The following is a 14,907-nucleotide window of genomic DNA, read 5'->3' as shown; positions in this document are numbered from 1 at the left end:
TCGTCCACCGCACCGTCTCGGCTAAGCTTCAGCGAGCACCACTGATACGTCTCCAACGTATCTATAATTTTTTATTGTTCCATGCTATTATATTACCCTTTTTGGATGTTTATGGGCTTTATTCTACACATTTATATCATTTTTGGGACTAACCAACTAACCGGAGGCCCAGCCCATATTGCTGTTTTTTTTGCCTATTCCAGTATTTCGAAGAAAAGTAATATCAAACGGAGTCCAAACGGAATGAAACCTTCGGGAGCATTATTTTTGGAACAAATCTGATCCGGAGAGCCTGGAGTGCAAGTCAAGGAAGCTTCTGAGGGCCCCACGAGATAGGAGGGCGCCCCCCCTATCTCGTGGGCCCCTCGGGCATCCACTGACGTACTTCTTCCTCCTATATATGTCCACGGACCCCGAAAACATCCAAGAGCACCACGAAACACAATTTCCACCGCCGTTACCTTTTGTATCCGCGAGATTCCATCTTGGAGCCTTTGCCGGCACTCTGCCGGAGGGGAATCGATCACGGAGGGCTTCTACATCAACACAATAGACTCTCCGGTGAGTTGTGAGTAGTTTACCACAGACCTACGGGTCCATAGTTATTAGCTAGATGGCTTCCTCTCTCTTTTTGGATCTCAATACAATGTCCTCACCCTCTCTTGTGGAGATCTATTCGATGTAATCTCTTTTTGCGGTGTGTTTGTCGAGATCCGATGAATTGTGGGTTTATGATCAAGTTTATCTATGAGTAATATTGGAATCTTCTCTGAATTCTTTTATGTATGATTGAGTTATCTTTACAAGTCTCTTCGAATTATCAGTTTCGTTTGGCCTACTAGATTGATCTTTCTTGCCATGGGAGAAGTGTTTAGCTTTGGGTTCAATCTTGCGGTGATCTTACCAAGTGACAGAAAGGGTTACAAGACACGTATTGTATTGTTGACATCGAGGATAACAAGATGGGGTTTATATCATATTACATGAGTTTATCCCTCTACATCATGTCTTCTTGCTTAATGCGTTGCTCTGTTCTTATGAACTTAATACACTAGATGCATGCTGGATAGCGGTCGATGTGTGGAGTAATAGTAATAGATGCAGGAAGGAGTCGGTCTACTTGTTATGGATGTGATGCCTATATACATGATCATGCCTAGATAACATCATAATTATTCGCTTTTCTATCAATTGCTCGACAGTAATTTGTTCACCCACCGTAATACTTATGCTCTCTAGAGAAGCCTCTAGTGAAACCTATGGCCCCCGAGTCTATCTCTTATCATATTTCTTTCAATCTAATTTTATTTGCATCTTTACTTTTCTGCATCTATATCACAAAATACCAAAAATATATTTATCTTATCATACTATCTCTATCAGATCTCACTTTCGTAAGTGACCGTGAAGGGATTGACAACCCCTTTATTGCGTTGGTTGCGAGTTCTCAGTTTGTTTGTGTAGGTGCGTGGGACTTTTGAGGAGCCTCCTACTGGATTGATACCTTGGTTCTCAAAATTGAGGGAAATACTTACGCTACACTTTGCTGCATCACCCTCTCCTCTTGGGGGAAAACCAACGCTAGCTCAAGACGTAGCAACCACCGGTGCGGCATCCCCTCCACTGAGCTCTACCTCGTCTGGCATCCACCTCTCCCGCCACCCCCTTACTGGTTGGTGAGCCCCCCTACTCAATCTCTCTTTTTTTGAAATAAAAGGGGTTTCCCCCCTCTCCATTACAACAAAAGGTGTATATATATGCATATACAGTGAATAATGTGTGTGAGTGTGTGCTTTGTATGTGTGTGTGTCGGTGGTAGAAGCTGGGACCCTAACGGGTCTAGGGCGAGGCGAAGGAGGGGGCTGGACGTGGCGAAGCTCGCGGTTGCTGGCGGCAAGGCGCCGTCGTGCGTGAGAGGGAGAGGCGGCTGCGGCGCAAGAGGCGACTAGCGTTAGGTCTCCCGGCTCCGTAAGGGAAGCCGAGAAAATAATGAATGCTTCTTTGCTTGATTAGCTAGACCGGCCTGGCCGGCGCGGGCCAGTACGGCCACTGCAGCGCTGGGGCGGGCGCGGGAGGTGTGGTTGGCGCCGCGAGAGCCGGTGCGGGCCACTGTGTGTGTGCATGTGTGAGTGAGTGTGTGATGTGTGTGTATGGATATGTCAGTGTGTTTGTGTGTGGGGTGTGTGTGAGTGAGTGTTATTGATGTTTGTGTGTTTGACATATGACGTACACAACTTCATTCTTTCATGCAGGACATGCATCTATTTTGACAAGAGAGAGTGAATTCCGTTGCACGCTTCAAGGGTAATCTCTTCCCGTTCATGTGTAGGTTTTCATTATTTGTAGATCACCTAGATAGTCGCGTAACCTAGGTGTCTCCCGTTCGGAAGGGTTGTACTTATAAATATGCAAGTCTTTGCATATTTATAACCTCAACTCCTTCGAATTGTCCACGTTTTCCATGGACAACCCGAGGATGTGGAGGCGGGTCGTTTTCATGATGTACTAAGATCCGAGACAGAATTTCGACAGTGTCTCCTCGTTGTTCTCTAGATACACATCCTCTTGGCTTATTGCTGAGACGTGTATTTGGAGAACAGCCGGGAGGTGCTGCCAAAATTTTGTCTCGGGTCAGAGTACGTCATGAAAGCGGACCCAGCTTACACATTCTCGGGTGGGATTTGGATCTATCTTTACCTATTACATAGCTCAGTGCATGTCGTAAAACTTGATGGAAGCACTTGTTACATAAAAATATTATGTGTGTGTTTCACTTTTTATCAGAGGATGGAAGAACGTGAGTGGATGTACACCGAACATCCCAGCATGGAGGGTATGACCCCTGAGTGGAGGTCGAAGACCAATGATTTCCTGGAATTAGTATTTGCTGGAGAAACGCCAGTTCGTGGAATTTTCTGGTGCCGTTGCCGGGGAGGTCTTCGCTCAAGTCAAGACATACCAAGTACCCATCATAAACCCATCTCCCTCACATTTACATTATTTGCCTGTCTTTTTCCTCTCCCCCACTTCACCCTTTGACGTTTTATTCGCCCTCTCTTTCCCAATCTCCTCCTCTCTTTTCTCTTGCCGTTTTTCTGTTTGCTTGTGTGTTGGATTACTTGTTGCCATGGCACAAGATAATACCAAGTTGTGTGACTTATCGAATACCAATAATAATGATTTCCTCAGTACTCCGGTTGCTCCTCTTAACGATGTTGAGTCTTGTGAAATCAATGCTGCTTTGCTGAATCTTGTTATGAAAGATCAATTCGCCGGCCTTCCTAGTGAAGATGCTGCTACTCATCTAAACAATTTTGTTGATTTGTGTGATATGCAAAGGAAGAAAGATACGGATAAAAATATTGTCAAATCGAAGTTATTTCCGTTTTCACTTAGTGATCATGCTAAAATTTGGTTTTCGTCTTTGCCTAAAAATAGTATTGATTCTTGGAACAAGTGCAAATATGCTTTTATCTCTAAGTATTTTCCTCCCGCTAAGATCATCACTCTTAGGAACGATATTATGAATTTTAAAAAACTTGATCATGAGCATGTTGCCCAATCTTCGGGAAGCACATTTATGGAAATTACGTTAGGAGATGCTACAAAATTTCTTGATAATATTATGGCTAATTATTCTCAATGGCACACAGAAAGATCTTCTAGTAAAAAAGTGCATGGTATAGAAGAAATCAATGTTTTGAATGGAAAGATGGATGAACTTATGAAGATGTTTGCTACTAAAAATACTCCTCTTGATCCTAATGATATGCCTTTGTCTTCCTTGATTGAGAATAATAATGAATCTATGGATGTGAATTTTGTTGGTAGGAATAATTTTGGAAACAATGCTTATAGAGGAAATTTTAATGTTAGACCGTTCCCTAGTAATCCCTCTAATAATTATGGAAATTCCTACAATAATTCTTATGGTAATTTTAATAAGATGCCCTCTGATTTTGAGAATAGCGTGAAAGAATTTATGATTTCTCAAAAGAATTTTAATGCCTTGCTTGAAGAAAAATTGCTCAAAGTTGATGATTTGGCTAGGAACGTTGATAGACTTTTGCTTGATGTTAATTCTCTTAAACTTGGATCTTCTTCTCCTAAGCATGATATCAATGAGTCTCTCAAAGTAATGAGAATCTCCATTGACGAGTGCAAGAAAAGAACCGCTAGATTGCGTGCTAAAAAAGAAAGCTTCATAAAAGCGTGTTCTTCTAGTCTCCATGAAAATAATGATGAGGATCTTAAAGTTATTGATGCGTCTCTGTTTAGATCTATGTTTTGCAATATGAATTTTCATGATTATGGGAGTGATGATGAATCAACTTTGCCTAGAAGGCGTCCCAAAAATTCGGAATCTTTAGATCGTGATGCTAAATTTGGTAAAAGAGAGATTGGAGAATCTTCAACTTCTAATATTGAACCTACTATCTCGGATTTCAAGGAATTTGATTATGATAATTGCTCTATAAAAGGTTGTATTTCCTTGTTGCAATCCGTTGTTAATTCTCCTCATGCTTATAGTCAAAATAAAGCTTTTACCAAACATATCGTTGATGCCTTGTTGCAATCTTATGATGAAAGACTGAATTTGGAAGTTTCTATACCTAGAAAACCTAATGATGAGTGGGAACCTACTACAAAGATTATAATTAAAGATTATGAATGTTTTGCTTTGTGTGATTTGGGTGCTAGTGTTTCCATGATTCCGAAAACTTTATGTGATATTCTAGGTTTCCATGATCTTGATGATTGCTCTTTAAATTTGCACCTTGCGGATTCCACCATTAAAAAACCTATGGGAAGGATCAATGGTGTTCTTATTGTTGCTAATAGAAATTTGGTGCCCGTAGATTTTATCGTTCTTGATATAGATTGCAATCTTTCTTGCCCTATTATTCTTGGTAGACCTTTCCTTAGAACGATTGATGCGATTATTGATATGAACGAAGGGAACATTAGATTCCAATTTCCTTTAAAGAAAGGCATGGAGCACTTTCCAAGAAAGAAAGTCAAATTACCTTATGAATCTATCATGTGTGCTACTTATGAATCAAGTGCCAAAGATGGCACTAGTTAGATCTATCCTTGCTTTTATGCCTAGCTATGGGCGTTAAACGATAGCGCTAGTTGGGAGGCAACCCAATTTTTCTTTATGTTTTTTGTTTTTGTTCCTGTTTAGTAATAAATATTGCATCTACTCTCTGTTTAGATGTGTTTTTATCTTTTAATTAGTGTTTGTGCCAAGTAGAACCTATAGGATAACTACGATGATAGTTGATTTGATTCTGCTGAAAAACAGAAACTTTGTGCTCACGAGAAAAAATTCAATAAATCACAGAAACGTGCTTTTGCGTCGATTCTTTTTTCTGCTGATCAATAGACAAATTTTCCAGTACTTCCTATTTTGGTAGGATTTTTAGAGTTCCAGAAGTTTGCGTTAGTTACAGATTTCTACAGACTGTTATGTTTTTGACAGATTCTGTTTTTCGTGTGTTGTTTGCTTATTTCAATGCATCTATGGCTAATAAATTAGTTTATAAACCATAAGGAAGTTGGAATACAGTAGGTTTAACACCAAAATAAATAAAGAATGAGTTCATTGCAGTAACTTATGTGGTGGTTTTGTTTTCTTTCACTAACGGAGCTTATAAGATTTCCTGTTGAGTTTTGTGTTGTGAAGTTTTCATGTTTTGGGTAAAGCTTTTATGGACTATGGAATAAAGGGTGGCAAGAGCCTAAGCTTGGGGATTCCCATGGCACCCCAAGATATTCAAGAGTATCCAAAATCCTAAGCTTTGGGATGCCCCGGGAAGGCATCCCCTCTTTCGTCTTCGTTCATTGGTAACTTTACTTGGAGCTATATTTTTATTTGCCACATGATATGTGTTTTGCTTGGAGCGTCGTGTATTATATTAGTCTTTTCTTGTTAGTTTACCACAATCATCCTTGCTGTACACACCTTTTGGGAGAAGCCTATTTGATTAGAATTTGCTAGAATACTCTATGTGCTTCACATATATCTTTTGAGCTTGATAGTTTATGCTCTAGTGCTTCACTTATATCTTTTAGAGAACGACGGTGGTGTCTTAATTTTGAAGAAATTGCTAGTCTCTCATGCTTCACTTATATCATTTTGAGAGTCTTTTAGAGCAGCATGGTATTTGTTTTTGTTACAAAGTTGGTCTTAGAATGATGAGCATCCAAGTTGGGTATAATAAAAACTATCATAGGAAGTGAATTGGATGCTATGATCAACTTGATACTTGATAATTGTTTTGAGATATGGAGGAAGTAATATTAAAGTCATGCTAGTTGGGTGATTATGGTTTTAAATAATGTTGTGTTGAAGTTTGTGATTCCCGTAGCATGCACGTATGATGAACCTCTTTGTGATGAAGTTGGAGCACAATTTTATTTATTGATTGTCTTCCTTATGAGTGGCAGTCGGGGACGATCAATGGTCTTTTCCTACCAATCTATCCCCCTAGGAGCATGCGCGTATTGCTTTGATTTTTGATGACTTCTAAATTTTTGCAACAAGTATATGAGTTCTTTTGATTAATGTTGAGTCCATGGATTATACGCACCCTTTCACCCATCCACCATTGCTAGCCTCTTTTGTGCCGCGCAATTTTCGCCGGTACCATACACCCACCATACTCCTTCCTCAAAACAGCCACCATACCTACCTATTATGGCATTTCCATAGCCATTCCAAGATATATTGCCATGCAACTTTCCACCGTTCCATTCATATGACACACATTACTTTTGTCATATTGCTCTTTGCATGATCATGTAGTTGACATCGTATTTATGGCAAGGCCACCTTCATAATTTTCATACATGTCACTGTTGAATCATTGCATATCCCGGTACACCGCCGGAGGCATTCATTTAGAGTCATATTTTGTTCTAGCTTTGAGTTGTAAATCCATAAAAGTGTGATGATCTTCATTATTAGAACATTGTCCTCGTGAGGAAAGGATGATGAAGGCTATGATTCCCCCACAAGTCGGGATGAGACTTTGGACTTTACAAAAATAATAAAAAGAGAAAGAAAAGAAAAAAAGAGGCCAAAAAAAAGAGAAGAAGGTCAAAGAAAAAGAAAAAAATAAAAAGAAAAAAAAATAAAAAGAAAAAAAAATAAAATTAGATAAAAAGAGAGAAGGGACAAAGCTACTATTTTTTTTCCACACTTGTGCTTCAAAATAGCACCATGATCTTCATGATAGAGAGTCTCATATGTTGTCACTTTCATATACTAGTGGGAATTTTTCATTATAGAACTTGGCTTGTATATTCCAATGATGGGCTGCCTCAAAAGTGCCCAAGGTCTTAGTGAGCAAGCAAGTTGGATGTACACCCACTAGTTTCTTTTGTTGAGCTTTCATTTATTTATAGCTCTAGTGCATTCGTTGCATGGCAATCCCTACTCAATCACATTGATATCTATTAATGGGCATCTCCATAGTCCGTTGATACGCCTAGTTGATGTGAGACTATCTTCTCCTTTTTGTCTTCTCCACAATCACCGTTCTATTCCACATATAGTGCTATGTCCATGGCTCACGCTCATGTATTGCGTGAAAGTTGAAAGAGTTTGAGATTATTAAAGTATGAAACAATTGCTTGGCTCGTCGTCGGGGTTGTGCATGATTAAATACTTTGTGTGATGAAGATAGAGAATAGCCAAACTATATGATTTTGTGGGGATAACTTTCTTTAGCCATGTTATTTTGAGAAGACGTGATTACCTTGATTAGTATGCTTGAAGTATTACTATTTTTTATGTCTTTATGAACTTTTATTTTGTATTATTTGGATCTGAACATTCATTCCGCAATGAAAGAAAATTACATTATGAATTATGCTAGGTAGCATTCCACATCAAAATTCTCTTTTTATCATTTACCTACTCGAGGACGAGCTTGAATGAAGCTTGGGGATGCTTTATACGTCTCCAACGTATCTATAATTTTTTATTGTTCCATGCTATTATATTACCCTTTTTGGATGTTTATGGGCTTTATTCTACACATTTATATCATTTTTGGGACTAACCTACTAACCAGAGGCCCAACCCATATTGTTTTTTTTTTGCCTATTTCAGTATTTCAAAGAAAAAGAATATCAAACGGAGTCCAAACGGAATGAAACCTTCGGGAGCGTTATTTTTGGAACAAATCTGATCCGGAGAGCCTAGAGTGCAAGTCAAGAAAGCTCCGAGGGCCCCACGAGATAGGAGGGGGCGCGCCCCCTGTCTTGTGGGCCCCTCGGGCATCTAGCGACGTACTTCTTCCTCCTATATATGTCCACGGACCCCGAAAACATCCAAGAGCACCACGAAACACAATTTCCACCACCGTAACCTTCTGTATTCACGAGATTCCATCTTGGAGCCTTCGCTGGCACTCTGCCGGAGGGGGAATCGATCACAGAGGGCTTCTACATCAACACCATAGCATCTCCGATGAGTTGTGAGTAGTTTACCACAGACCTACGGGTCCATAGTTATTAGCTAGATGGCTTCTTCTCTCTTTTTGGATCTCAATACAATGTTCTCCCCCTCTCTTGTGGAGATCTATTCGATGTAATCTCTTTTTGCGGTGTGTTCATCGAGATCCGATGAATTGTGGGTTTATGATCAAGTTTATCTATGAGTAATATTGGAATCTTCTCTGAATTCTTTTATGTATGATTGAGTTATATTTACAAGTCTCTTCGAATTATTAGTTTGGTTTGGCCTACTAGATTGATCTTTCTTGCCATGGGAGAAGTGTTTAGCTTTGGGTTCAATCTTGCGGTGATCTTACCCAGTGACAGAAAGGGTTACAAGACCCGTATTGTATTGTTGCCATCGAGGATAACAAGATGGGGTTTATATCATATTGCATGAGTTTATCCCTCTACATCATGTCTTCTTGCTTAATGCGTTGCTCTGTTCTTATGAACTGAATACACTAGATGCATGCTGGATAGCGGTCGATGTGTGGAGTAATAGTAGTAGATGCAGGCAGGAGTCGGTCTACTTGTTATGGACGTGATGCCTATATACATGATCATGCCTAGATAACATCATAATTATTCGCTTTTCTATCAATTGCTCGACAGTAATTTGTTCATCCACTGTAATACTTATGCTCTCGAGAGAAGCCTCTAGTGAAACCTATGGCCCCCGGGTCTATCTCTTATCATATTTGCTTTCAATCTACTTTTATTTGCATCTTTACTTTTCTGCATCTATATCACAAAATACCAAAAATATATTTATCTTATCATACTATCTCTATCAGATCTCACTTTCGTAAGGGACCGTGAAGGGATTGACAACCCCTTTATTGCGTTGGTTGCGAGTTCTCGGTTTGTTTGTGTAGGTGCGTGGGACTTTTGAGGAGCCTCCTACTGGATTGATACCTTGGTTCTCAAAACTGAGGGAAATACTTATGCTACACTTTGCTGCATCACCCTCTCCTCTTCGGGAAAACCAACGCTAGCTCAAGATGTAGCAACCACCGGCGCGGCATCCCCTCCACTTAGCTCTACCTCGTCCGGCATCCACCTCCCCCGCCAACCCCCTGCCCCGTTGGTGAGCCCCCCTACTCAATCTCATTTTTTTGAAATAAAAGGGGTTTCCCCCCTCTCCATTACAACAAAACGTGTATATATATGCATATATAGTGAATAATGTGAGTGAGTGTGTGCTTTGTATGTGTGTGTGTCGGTGGTAGGAGCTGGGACCCTAACGGGTCTAGGGCGAGGGGAAGGAGGGGGCTGGACGTGGCGAAGCTCGCGGTCACCGGCGGCAAGGCACCGTCGTGCGCGAGAGGGAGAGGAGGCTTCGGCGCAAGAGGCGACTAGGGTTAGGTCTCCCGGCTCCCTAAGGGAAGCCGAGCAAATAATGATTGCTTCTTTGCTTGATTAGCTGGACCGGCACGGCCGGCGCGGGCCAGTACGGCCACTGCGGCGCTGGGGCGGGCGCGGGAGGCGTGGTTGGCGCCGCGAGAGCCGGCGCGGGCCATTGTGTGTGTGCATGTGTGAGTGAGTGTGTGATGTGTGTGTATGGATATGTGAGTGTGTTCGTGTCTGGGGTGTGTGTGAGTGAGTGTTATTGATGTTTGTGTGTTTGACATATGACTGACACAACTTCATTGTTTCATGCAGGACATGCATCTATTTTGACAAGAGAGAGTGAATTCCGTTGCACGCTTCAAGGGTAATCTCTTCCCGTTCATGTGTAGGTTTTCATTATTTGTAGATCACCTAAATAGTCGCGTAACCTAGGTGTCTCCCGTTCGGAAGGGTTGTATCTATAAATATGCAAGCCTTTGCATATTTATAACCTCAACTCTTTCGAATTGTCCACGTTTTCCATGGACAACCCAAGGATGTGGAGGCGGGTCGTTTTCATGATGTACTAAGATCCGAGACAGAATTTCGATAGTGTCTCCTTGTTGTTCTCTAGATACACATCCTCTTGTCTTATTGCTGAGACGTGTATTTGGAGAATAGCTGGGAGGTGCTGCCGAAATTTTGTCTCGGGTCAGAGTACGTCATGAAAGCGGACCCAGCGTACACATCCGGGTGGGATTTGGATCTATCTTTACCTATTACATAGCTCAGTGCATGTCGTAAAACTTGATGGAACCACTTGTTACATAAAAAAAATTATGTGCGTGTTTCACTTTATATCAGAGGATGGAAGAACGTGAGTGGATGTACACCGGACATCCCAGCATGGAGGGTATGACCCCTGAGTGGAGGTCGAAGACCAATGATTTCCTGGAATTAGTATTTGCTGGAGAAATGCCAGTTCGTGGAATTTGGTGCCCATGCACGGAGTGTGATAACCAGAATGAAAGAGATAAGATTACTATGAGTAAACACTTAGGCAAATATGGGTTTACGCCAGGCTATTACCGGTGGATCTTTCAAGGTGAGACAGAACAGTCTAGGGCGGAGGTGGTGCGACAACGCACCGGTGAATATGATACTCGGATTGGAAACCTGTTAGATGACATCCGACGTGCGGATCCGCGAGAGGACCCAAACTCCGAGGAGCCACCGGAAAGCCCTAAAGAGTATCATGCAGCTTTGTTTGCGGCACAAAAACCCCTTCACACCCATACAGAGGTTACTCAACTAGATGGCATTGCATGCCTAATGGCCCTGAAGGCAAACCATAACATGAGCATAATTTGCTTCAGTGAGTTATTGTCAGTTATTGCTAGCCTGTTGCCTAAAGAACATATATTGCCAAAGAACATATACGAGTCGAACAAAATCCTCGGTTCACTTAAGATGCTGTATGAGCAAATACATGCTTGTCCAAACGGATGCATGCTATTTAGAAATGAACATAAAGATACGAATTATTGTGTCAAGTGCAAATCCTCTAGGTATATTGAGGTAATAGATGATGATGGTAGCAAGAGGCAGCTCACAATTGCCGTCAATATCCTTCGATATCTTTCATTCATAGAAAGGATCCAGAGGCTTTATATGACCGAGGAAACTGCCCAATATATGAGATGGGACGCCGAAGGGAAGATGTACAATACAAGAAAGATGCAACATCCACGGGATGGTGAAGCATGGAAGAAATTTGTTGAAATTCATAAGAAAACAGATGACTGGAAGAGTGTAGCTGTTGGGATAACAACCGACGGGTTCAATCCATATGGTTTAATGGCATCCATATCCAGTTGTTGGCTAGTATATGTTATCCCCGTGTATCTACCCCCTGGTGTTTGCATGCAACGACATCACATGTTCCTAACGCTGATAATTCTAGGTCGGAACTATCCCGGGAAGCATATGAGTGTGTATATGGAGCCATTGGTGGACGACTTACTTGTTGCTTGGAACAATGGGGTCCGGACATACGATGCCATTTCAAAGAAGCACTTGAATATGCATATCTAGTACCACACATTGCTACATGACCTACCAGCACGTGCGATATTTTGTGGTTGGTGTGTAAAGGGGAAGTGGCCTTGCCCAGTGTGTCGATAGCGTGTGACTTTCATTTGGCTGGCTAAGGATCACAAGTATGTATGCTTTGACCAACATCGGCAGTTCCTTCGTGTTGATCACCCATACAGGAAAGATGCTATGCACTTCCGAAAAGGTGTTATTATTGATGACCCGCGACAACCTATTATTACCGGTGCCCAGCTTAAGGATGAGTTAGATGCTCTCGAGGAAAAGCTCGATGGGAAAGGTTTTGTGGGATAGGGAGAGACACACCAGTGGACTCACATTCCAAGCTTATGGAGGCTCCCTTACTTTAAAGATCTTCTACTTCCACACAACATTGATGTAATGCACGCTGAAAAGAATATTGCGGAGGCCTTACTCGGCACGCTCCTCGACACCGAGAAGTCAAAGGATAACATTCAGGCTAGGATCGATCAAGCTAAACTATGCAACAGGCCAAGATTAAATTTGGTGCCTTGTGCAAAAGGTAGTTCTTGGAAGAAGCCACCAGCCCCTTTCACCCTATCAATGCCCTAAAGGAAGGAAATTCTCCAATGGATTGTGAACAACTTGTGCTTCCCTGATGGACATGCAGCTAATATCATGAGGGGAGTGAATATGGCTACAAAGCGAATAGGAGGCCTCAAGAGTCATGACTACCATGTATGGCTTGAGCGGATAATGCCTGTGATGATTCGAGGGTATGTCAGAGAGGATATTTGGCAAATGCTGGCGGAGTTGAGCTACTTCTTCCGTCAGCTTTGTGCCAAAGAACTAGATTATGAAGTGGTTGCAAAGTTGGAGGAACAAGCACCTGAGTTGCTATGCAAGTTAGAGATGATATTTCCATCAGGTTTCTTTAAACCAACGCAACATATGATCTTACATCTCGCGTATGATGCTAGAATGGGAGGACCTGTGCAGTTCCGATGGCAATATGCACTTGAACGAGAGTTCAAGAATCTTCGTGGGAAATGTAAGAATAAAGCCCGCATTGAAGCCTCCATAGCCGAGGCATACCTGAACGAGGAGGTGGCCATGACCACGACAAAGTACTATCATGACAGTATTCCGACTAGGTTAAATCCAGCTCCTCGTTACAATGAAGAACCCACCAGTAATGTTTCCGACCTTAGCCTCTTCGAGGGCCAAGGTGGCAAAGCAAGTGGACCGAAGCCCAAGAACTTTTCACCTACTGAGTGGTCGACTATTATGATCTATGTCATGACCAACATGGAAGAAGTGCAACGATACATAAAGTAAGTGTAGAACACCTTTATTGACAACTACTCACTAGTCTTGAGTTCTAACTCGAATTTTTCCTATTGCTAGGGAATTCCAGAACGAATTCTGGAAGCTACCATGGCCTCCTAGCGATGAAGAATCAGTAGACCTTCTTGAAGATACCAATGCTCATGGCGGTTTCATTTCTTGGTTCTCAAGAAAAGTAACTTTTCTAACTTTTTGTTACTTCAAGTTGATCTTACTTGCCTGTAATGCTTCCACTAATGAACCAGACAATTTCCTATTAATCTTGTAGGCATATAAGGAGGTTGATATGGACGCCAAAGTGAGAGAAGTAGCCAAAGGTTTTGAATACGCGGCCAAGTCATTTAAGGCTTACGGCATGAATGGGTATCGCTTCCACACTGATAAACACACGCGTGAGAGGCCCAACCGAAGGTCAATAAATCATGCGGTCTATTGTCTAGGGACAGATAGACGTCACTACTATGGAATCATCGAAGAAATTTATGAGTTGAAGTATTGTGGTTTACAAGGAGTGAAGCCCATCGTATTCAGATGCAGCTGGCTCAATCCTGAGAAAGTGAGACGAACCCCTAGTATTGGCTTTGTAGAAGTTGAACGAGCATCAAAATATGCAGGAAATGATGTCTATATTATGGCTCAACAAGCTACACAAGTGTTTTTTATCCCATACGCGTGCACATCTACGGAATATATCGATCTCTTGAAGTGGGATGTTGTTGTACAAGGTACCCCCGCGTATCAAGGTACCTACCCCAAACAAGGACGGTTACCATATAAACCCTAACACATACGAGGGAGAGTTCTTTCAAGAAGAAGACATTGACGAAGACGAAGATGATGCAAAGGAAGATGATGGCGCGCATCACAAACATGATGCTATGGAACATGAGGCCATGGATGACATGGAAGTAGATAATGCAGAGGACGAATACGAGGATGTTTCTGACCCTCGAGATTTGGCATTACTTATGCGATGGCACATGGGGCTAGATGAGGATGAGGGCCCCCCTGAAGACTTCGAGGATGAATGTATGAACGGGCGTGATAGGATGATGAAAGCCCTGATACAAATGTTGCACCTAATATTGACCCTTATTTCTAACAACTCCATGTAATCGTGTGAGAACTCTATGTATGTGTGTCACAAGTCTATGTATTCGTCTATGTAACAACTCTATGTATTCATGTGTGCAACAACTCTATGTATTTGTGTGTGTAACAAGTATATGTATTATTGTGACAATTCCATTTATTCTTCATATGTGATATATTTATTGTATTTACATCAAGTTGTATCATCTGTACTAACTGGTTTGTTCTTCTTCGTATCAGGTGATTGAAACATGACAGGTAGCCAGAAGATTCCAAAGGAAAGTTTGAAAAAAGTGAATGATCTGTACAATGATCAACCTGCTCGACCGGTGGAAGCGGTGGCCGCTCCTTCATCGGTTGCCACAACCGCCAAGAAGGCCAAAGGATTGGCGGGTCTAGACACCCGTTCGGCAAAACATGCGAAACAAGGTCGAGTACCACGCGGGGGAGGAGTAGGAGACAGACGAGGAGGGGGAGTAGGTGAGGCAGGAGGAGGAGGCGGACGAGGAGGCGGACAAGGAGGGGGAGTAGGTGAGGCAGGAGGAGGAGGCGGAC

This window comes from Triticum dicoccoides, chromosome 5B (assembly GCF_002162155.2).
Source record: "Triticum dicoccoides isolate Atlit2015 ecotype Zavitan chromosome 5B, WEW_v2.0, whole genome shotgun sequence".
Lineage (NCBI taxonomy): Eukaryota > Viridiplantae > Streptophyta > Magnoliopsida > Poales > Poaceae > Triticum > Triticum dicoccoides.
The sequence above is the reverse complement of the archived record's forward strand: the minus strand, read 5'-3'. Positions refer to the sequence as shown.